The following is a 9,147-nucleotide window of genomic DNA, read 5'->3' on the forward strand; positions in this document are numbered from 1 at the left end:
GGACAACTGCAATTGGCACAAATGTATTTTTTAACATCTGGTTCTCTAATTTATTCACACATATTAATTATGGAATTCAAGCTCAATATTTACCACACGTGTCTTACATACAGGTGTAAGCCCAGCCCATATGGGCTTACAAGACACATAAACAATAAGCATATAATAGTATACTTGACAATTACTTGACAAATTATGACATTGACAATAGGTTATATAGACCAAGATGGCCACAAAAAAAAGAAAATACAATAAAACGTAATATAACACAAGCTGTAAGCAATGTATGTAAACAAAGAAACAAGAGGAATTCATATAGGATATAGTGTGTTTTGTTTCAAGTGCCATGCTTTCTCCAAAAATCCTGCAAATCTGAAGACAATAATAATAATAATAATTCATTTTATTTATATAGCGCTTCTCAATGACCCAAAGTCGCTGACAGTAGTTATATTTCGTATTGCATCGCGTCCCGCTCTGAGCCTTACGAGATACTCCTATCTCCTGTGATACCTAATGTATCTCCCACGAACAAAAACACATGCACCCCACCTGTATGGGGCCCCGCCCCTTATGGTGGCCCGCCCATATAACCATGACCCTGGTCATGAAACACCCTTCCTCTATTTTCGTCCCAGCGTATTGGATGCGTGCACCATACGAGCTAGCGGAATGAAAAGATTAAGGAAGATTAATAATGTTGGAAGCTTACCGGAGGTTGCTGGCCCCTGGCATCTTCGACGCATGTTTTCGGCGACACGACGGGCCTGTGATGTTCCTCGTTTGATGACTGCACATCGAGGTTCAGCTGTACAAGGCTGGCTGTCGGGCCAGCTTGTACTCAGGTAGGCCCTGTGTCTTCAGGCATGGGTATTAGTGTTAGTAATGCTGGTTTGTGTTGTTAACACAACCTTGTTGTGTGTTGGCGCCAGGGGCAAGATGGTTTGGTGAACGTTCTCTGCAGGGAACGGTTTCCAAGCTGTCTTGGGCGTGCTGCTAAAACATCTGAAGCTATGCTAACATGCTATCGCTACTGCCGCATGCTATCACTACTGCTAATTGCTATGCTGTTTTAATGTCTCCGCCGTGAGATGTTGTCACTCTCCCGCCTCTTGCCCGGTTCATCAATGAAGGTCAGTCGGTAGCTGTTGTGGGGTTTTGAGTTCTATTTACCTTTTTCGGGTAAATGGGTTGACAACGGGGTAGGTCGTGGCTAGGTTCTAGCCAGGTATTACCTTGTGTTCCGGCGGGGTTTGTTGAACGGTGTTCCCATCTGGGTTGGCGTCGGGTAGTGGGGCTATGGGTCCAGCCGACATGGTAAACATGTTGCGTGTCTGTGCACAGGCAATTGTTGTCTTGGGTTCCACATTGCCTGGCGTTAGGCTGCAGTAGTATAAGGGCAGGGCCGCTTGGGAGAAATGTGAGGCCCTGTGCGTTTTTAGACGCGAGGCCCCCCATCTCCTGGGGCGGCCCTGTGTAGGGGGCTATTGTTTCATTTTGTCACTCTGCTATGAGAAGGTCTGTCTTGCTACAGCTTTCTCTCCTCTCAAACCATTCATACTGACGGTCAATCGGTATACTGGGGGAGTAGTGCGGGGGGGGGGCTTTGTTTACCTTTTTTGGTAAATGGGCTAAACTAGGGCTGGTGTTCTGTTGTGAATATTTTGAATGAAGACGGGTCTGGTCCGTCTCCCCTTAAACTTTGTGTGTATGGGTTTGCTCATTCTACAGTTTTTGTGGTTTAGCTCTTTTATTCATTTAACCTTTTCATGGTCCACACCACAGTGGAGGGTGCTGTTTGCAATCACCACTGGTGCTCCATGTTAACGTCAGTCCTTTGTTTTTGATATATTGAAACAATGCCCCGCCCGGCCGACACCATGGGTCGGCCTGGCGAGTGGCTGGTGGGCTGTTAAGGCTTGTACCGCCACGGTATGGAATTGGCAACGATTAGAACTGTGTTCGAATTGGTGTTTTTTCTATTAAAGAAATGGTGTCTGGTGGAGGGGCCTTGAGGGCCGGCCGACGTCGACACATCGCGCAAGGTTGTTGACGTTATTAGCTTTGACCCAGCCGCAAGCTATAACCGCTCAGGGTTCCCCTCTCCGCAGGGGATTTTGGTCTTCTGCTGGAGCGCGGGCGGTATTGTCCTAGGCCCTACACCGCCTCACACCGCGCAGCCAGAAGAAGAGAGAGCACGGCCTCGTCAGCGGCGATGACGGGGCCCTCGACAGGCGGCCATGTTTCCCCCGCCAGTGGTGCCCTGGTTGGAGAATCGACAGGGTATCGCGAGGCCGACAGTCTTGGCGGCCGAGGGATCGGCCATTTTGGGTGATTTCGGTGTTGGTAAACCACTCCGTCGTCATTTTGCCGCGAGCAGCCCGCTCCCCGCTCAGTCCGCTTTCTGTTACCCTCAGAAGCGGGGCTCTGGGTGTGTTCCTTTGGCTGCGGGCCGCGAACCTTCTTGAAGCATATGCGGCCCCATTCTTCGCTTCTCATGGAGACAGGGGCTGACACCCAGTTGATGGCTGAGCCTGGGTCTGTCCGTGAGAATGTTGTGCTGTCAAGCGGCTCCCACACCTTGAACTGTGTTGGTTGAGCCTGGTGTTACGTCTGTCAACTTAAGTGTTGTCAGCAGGGGGGCTCGAAACCTTTTGAGGCACACAGTGCGGGCTTCCCCGGCCTCGCCTTCGCCAGGCCAGGTATCATGTTGGTGCTCCCACTCCTGGAATATTGGCAAGTGGTCGCAGCTCACATGGTTTGGGGTGGTAGTGATATCACTGCAGGGCTACGGTGTGTAGGAACCCATGGGGGCCTTACACCTTGCATGTCCGGCTGCAGAACAACTCCTTCAGCATGTTCTGGAGGGGTGTTCAGTGGGGGGGCTTTTTTGATCGGAAGCCCCACGTATCAGACAGGCCCTTTTCTGTCGGGGTTCCCCCTTGGGTGCGATTGCCTCGTGGGTGGTGTCAGGGTCAGGTGTTCCGACACGGAACGCGCTCCTCGCACGATTCCAGGGTTGTCTTCGCACAGCGGGGGGGACCGGGCCAACTATCTACAGTTCCTGGCGGACCTGCGCCACGTGACGGCGGGTGCGTTGGGAGTGTCGTCACATATGACTACGGCAGTACCATATGTCGAGGTAGATGGAGAGAATGGTGAGGCGGGGACTTGTGTTTACACAACCCCACCCGTTTTCAGGTTTGGTACAGACCCTGTTGTCGGGGTCTCCAGCAGGGACAGCTCTGGTCGACGAGATCCAATCTCTGTGGACGAAGCAAGCCATCGTCGTGGCGTTCTCCTCCCGGTGTTCTCTGCCCGAGAAGTCGGGAGGGAGGGGTGTAAGACCCAGGCTGGACCTGTCCCATGGGAAGGTTCAGCATTTTTTGGATCGTCTCCTACCTGTTGAACACTGTCAGGTGGGGGTCTGGTTCTCCTCCATAGACCTGTAGGATGCGTATGCGCATCCCCGATCTTCCATCCTAGGGCTTACCTACGCTTCCTTTGCAGGGTTAGCGTATGAGTACCAGAGGCTGCCGTTCGGTTTTCTCTGGCTCCCCGCATCTTCACCAAGTGCGTGGAGGCCGCACTGGGGCCTCTGCGTCATCCGGGGTTACGGAGTGTTCTGCCCTGATGACGTTCTGGTCCTTCGCGGTCAAGGTGGATCGTCAGGTCTCGTACCAGGCAGGTCTCTACCAGCCTGGGGTTGCTGTAGACTGGATGTAGAGTATTCCTCTTCCCAGTCAACGGTTGGAGGGCTATGGGCATCCATCTCAGAGCGTGTTGTCAACACGCTCGGGAGGTTCCGTCCTAGGACGGTTACGGCGCTGTCTCACGTCGCGTTTTCACCGACGCCTCCCTCGCTGGTGATGCGTCGGGCCAACGCAGTAGGGGGCAGCTGGCAAACCATGCTGCCCGGTCTGCGCTACGTTCAATGTGTTGGTGTTGAAAGCGGTCCTTCTGGTCCACAAATGGTGTTGATCAGGACGGACGATACGACGTCAGTGTCGTGTATCGACAGACAGGGAGGAGTACGCTCCCCCTGTCTGCACCAGGCGGCGGGCGGCTGGCTATGGGCGTCCTCCATCTGCGCGGCCTAAGGGCTCCCCACATCCCCGGCAGGGAGAATGTGGGTGCAGGTGTACTGTCGCGGGGCGGCCCTCATCCTGACGGGTGAGGATTGCGTCTGGACATGGCCAGGCAGGTCTGGGACCGATGCCGTGCCGCCAGGGATTCTTCCCCATACATCTGTTAGGTCAGTTGTTGGGACGGGTACGTTGAGGGGCGCAGGTTCTTGATCCTGATGGTGTTACCATCTGGAATGCGCATGCTCCCTCCACTGTCGCGCTTACGCGGGCAGATTGATTGATTGATTGATTGAAAACTTTATTAACAGATTGCAGAATGGTTACAATACAGTACAGCTCAATACACACAATTGTTAAGGGGATGCAGACCAGAGAAAGACTTTCGTCTTGTTTACACCAGGGTCCAAGTGTATGTTCCAAGTGTGGTGTAAGGCGGGGGGCCAGGACTCAGTCTCCTGCCCCCTGGTTGCTGTCCTTAGTTACCTTCAGTCTCTCCTTGATAGACTGTCGGCTTCGACGGTGAGGGTATATGCAGCAGCTATATCCTCCTATCATGAGGGGTTTGAGGGGATGTCTTGTTCAGCCACCCTCTTGTGAAGCGTTTCCTGCTTGGCGCTCGACGCGTTAAGCCGGTGCAACGCTCCTTGGCTCCGACTTGGGATCTTCAATTGGTCCTCGGTCGGTTGTCCTTGGCCCCGTTTGAGCCGCTCGAGCGGGCGCCGTTGGGACAGCTGTCCTTCAGGACCGCGTTCCTTCTGGCTGTCACTTCCGCTAAACGCGTAGGTGAGCTCTGTGCTCTCTCGGTACATCCAGAGTGCCTGTCTTTTCGGACCGATTGCGGTGTCACTCTGCGACCTAATCCTGCTTTCGTGCCTGAGAATATCCGGAGTTCCTTCCGCTCCCGGGATATTGTGGTTCAGGCGTTTCGTCCTCCTCACACTGGTGAGTTAGATGCGGGTCTTCACCTGTCATGTCCAGTCCGTGCTTGGGGATTTACCTCAGCCGTACTCAGGATTTCAGGGTTACCGACCAGCTTTTTGTCTGTTACGGTGGGGCTCGTGCTGGTAAGGCACTGTCGGAGCAGCGCCTGTCCCATTGGTTGTGCGAGGGTGTTACCCTCTGCTACACGCTGGCTGGGCAGGATCCCCCTGGGGGCGTCAGGGCGCACTCCACTCGTGGGGTGGCTGCCTCTGCCACTCTCCTGGGTGGGGCCTCGGTGGAGGCCATCTGTGCTGCAGCTTCATGGTCCTCCCCGGGCTCCTTTGTAAGGTTTTTTCCTCATGGACATGACCGGGGGTTCTGTCTCCAGGCGGTTCTGGGGTCTGTGGCCTTTCCTGCTTCCCGTCCTTTGGTCGGGTAGCAGGAGTGTATGGGTATGGGCCGCAGTGTGTTGAGTCACACGTGGTTCCGCCTGTACGGTGTGTTCAAGGGGTTCTGGCTCCCTCTTGTTCGCATTCAGGTGGAGTTGACTGCGCCCCCCCTTCGTTAGGAAGGATGGGGTGACAGGGCTCCCCGCACCCCTTGATGTGGGCTTACGGGTCCTCAGGGGGTACATCTGTCGGGTCTCGCGCCCGCTCTTCCCCATTATCTCGTAAGGCTCAGAGCGGGACGCGATGCAATACGAAATATAACGATAGGTTATGTAGATAACCTAGTTATATTAGTATTGGCTAAGCTTCCCGCTCTGCGCGCCCTGAGTTCCCTCTTGAGGGATCTTTTCCTGGGACGGGTTTTGGCGAGGAAGGGTGTTTCATGACCAGGGTCATGGTTATATGGGCGGGCCACCATAAGGGGCGGGGCCCCATACAGGTGGGGTGCATGTGTTTTTGTTCGTGGGAGATACATTAGGTATCACAGGAGATAGGAGTATCTCGTAAGGCTCAGAGCGGGACGCTTAGCCAATACTAATATAACTAGGTTATCTACATAACCTATCGTTATAGGAACATAGTAAAAACAAAGAAACAAAAAAGGAACATGGGGAAAACAGGGGAAAGCAGCATGAGATAACACAGAAAGACAGAGCGACAGGAACAGACATCAATCGGGTTGGAGGAAGGGGGGGGGGGGGTTGAAGGCTAGGGAGAACAGGTGGGTTTTGAGGCGAGATTTGAAGGTGGAGAGTGTAGAGGGGGGTCTCTGATGGACTGAGGGAGGGAGTTCCAGAGTCGGGGTGCAGTGCGAGAGATCACCAAAGTTTTTAAGCTTGGATGTCGGGACAGTGAGGGAGGCAGTGGAGGGGGACCGGAGGGAACGGGTGGGGCGGTAGGGGAGAAGGAGATCAGTCAGGTAGGGGGGGGGGGCAGGCTGTGGAGGGCTTTGAAGGTGAGGCGTAGTGTTTTGAAGTTTATGCGTTGTTTGATCGGGAGCCAGTGGAGGGAGTGGAGGACAGGAGTGATGTGTTCACGGGACCGGGTGTTAGTGAGGAGGCGGGTGGCTGAGTTCTGGACCATCTGCAGTTTATGGAGGGAGCGGGAGGTGATGCCAGTGAGGAGGGAGTTGCAATAGTCCAGGCGGGAGGAGATGAAGGCGTGTATGAGGGATTCATCGGCGCGCACGGGGGGGGGGGGTGGGGAAGCTTAAAGTTGCTGGTGCCTCTGGTAGTCTGTGGAAAACCTTTGTTGCACGTGCATGGGCTTGAAAAGTGAATCAAGTCAAGTCAAATGTATTTGTATAATAAGCCCAAAATCACAACAAGTTGCCTCGACGGGGTTTCACAGAACAATCAACACATAACACGTAAGCTGTTCATTGACTACAGTTCAGCTTTCAACACCATAGTCCCCACCAGACTGGTTGACAAGCTGATCGATCTGGGTCTGAGCTCGGCCATGGGTGGGGGGGTCATACCTCCAGCAAAATCACCCTGAGTATCGGGTCCCCCCCAGGGCTGCGTCCTGAGCCCCCTGCTGTATTCACTGTACACACATGACTGTGTGGCCAGGTTCAGCTCCAACTCCATAGTGAAGTTTGCGGACGACACATGGTGGTGGGGCTGATCTCTAACAATGACGAGAAGGCCTATCGGGAGGAGGTTGATGAACTGGCATGCTGGTGCCTGGATAACAGCCTACTCCTGAACATTGGTAAAACCGAAGAGCTGATCCTGGATTTTAGGAGAATACAGCAGGGGACACACACACCACTGTGGATAAACGGGGCTATCGTGGACAGGGTGAGCAGCTTCAAGTACCTGGGGGTCCACATCTCAGAGGATCTGACATGGTCTACACACATAGATTCTGTGGTGAAAAAGGCGAAACACCGCCTCTATCACCTGAGACAGTTAAGGAAGTTCAGAGTATCGGGGAAGATACTCCACTCCTTCTATTCCGGGGCTGTAGAGAGCATTCTGACTGGAAACATCACTGCCTGGTTTGGAAACAGCACGGCACAGGACAGGAAGGCACTCCAGAGAGTGGTGCGCTCAGCTGAGCAAATCCAGAGCCTGCAGAATCATGAAAGACCCCCACCACCCCAGCCTGTTTAAGCTGCTGCGGTCAGGCAAGCGCCTACGGTCACACGCTGCAAGAACAGAGAGACTCCGGCTCAGCTTCTTCCCCCAGGCCATCAGAACACTGAACACTGAACTCTCCACTCACAAGTACACATGAGCACACATGAGCACACACACACACACACACATGAGCACACACACACACATGAGCACACACACACTCATGCGGCAACCGCTAAAACTATCACTTAAACAAAATGTCACTTTATAAAAATAGAAAGTCACTTAGTTTAAAGGAAGGAGGTACTAATAGTATAGTTTAGACACATTAAGAGTTAAAATTGTGAATTGTATATAGTATAGTAGTGTATATAGGAACAAGTTTCTCAGGAACTCAGTCTTATTTTTTTTACCATGCATATCTTGTGTCTTACCTATTTTATTTTTTCTATGTTTATTTTTTTCTATGCCTATTTTATTATTGTATTTTGCACAATCAATGCGGGCATGACCACCCGCATTTCACTGTATGCCCTGGTATGTATGCGACAAATAAACCTCTTGATTCTTGAATCATAATAGATCCACCATGAAATCCACAATTTTACAACCCCCCCAGCCTTTCCCCAATGAAGACAAGGAACGACTCCATGTAACCTAGCAATAGGGAAAAAAGCTATTCTTCCTCAAGAATTCAAACTTCAAATATATTTGTATGACAATGACCTGGTTCTCAAATGTTTTCCATGTCAGCAATCCCAAAATGGATTACATATTAATTAGGACACATAGTTCCATTTGATGAGATTTTGTTCCAGGGACCCGGATATGATTTTGTCATATACTAAATAATAAATGTCTATACTGTATAGTAATAGTATATTTTCTCTTTGAGCTAATGTACAGTAGTGAGTGACAGACGCACACACACAGTGAGCACTTTTGTCCAGCAGAGGGCAGTATGTCAGTAGGCAGTAGGATTTTTGGAGAAAGCATGCCACTTGAGACAAAACACACACTATATCCTATATAATTGTATATGAATTCCTCTTGTTTCTTTGTTTACATATATTGCTTACAGCTTGTGTTATATAACTTTTTATTATATATATATTTTTTTGTGGCCATCTTGGTCTATATAACCTATTGTCAATGTCATAAATTGTCAAGTAATTTGTCAAGTATACTATTATATATATATATATATATATATATATATATTGTTTATGTGTCTTGTAAGCTGTAAGTGGGCTGGGCATACACCTGTATGTAAGACACGAAAATAAAAAACATCAAATCAAATAAAATAAAATCATGTCAAAGGGAGGTGCTAACAGATGTCCATGCCCTATTACCTGTTCACACTATGATCTATTGTTTATCTATTACCTTCACATACACTATGATCTATTGTTTATCTATTACCTTCACATACACTATGATCTATTGTTTAACTATTACCTTCACATACACTTACACTATGATCTACTGTTTATCTATTACTTAGTATTGACACAAAGTCAGTGTGTCAGTTAGCCAACGTGCGCATGTGTGTGTGTGTGCACATTCGTGTGTGTGTGTGTGTGTGAGTGTGTGTGTGTG

The sequence above is a fragment of the Notolepis coatsorum genome (genome assembly GCF_963971535.1).
Source record: "Notolepis coatsorum genome assembly, chromosome: 17".
NCBI lineage: Eukaryota > Metazoa > Chordata > Actinopteri > Aulopiformes > Paralepididae > Notolepis > Notolepis coatsorum.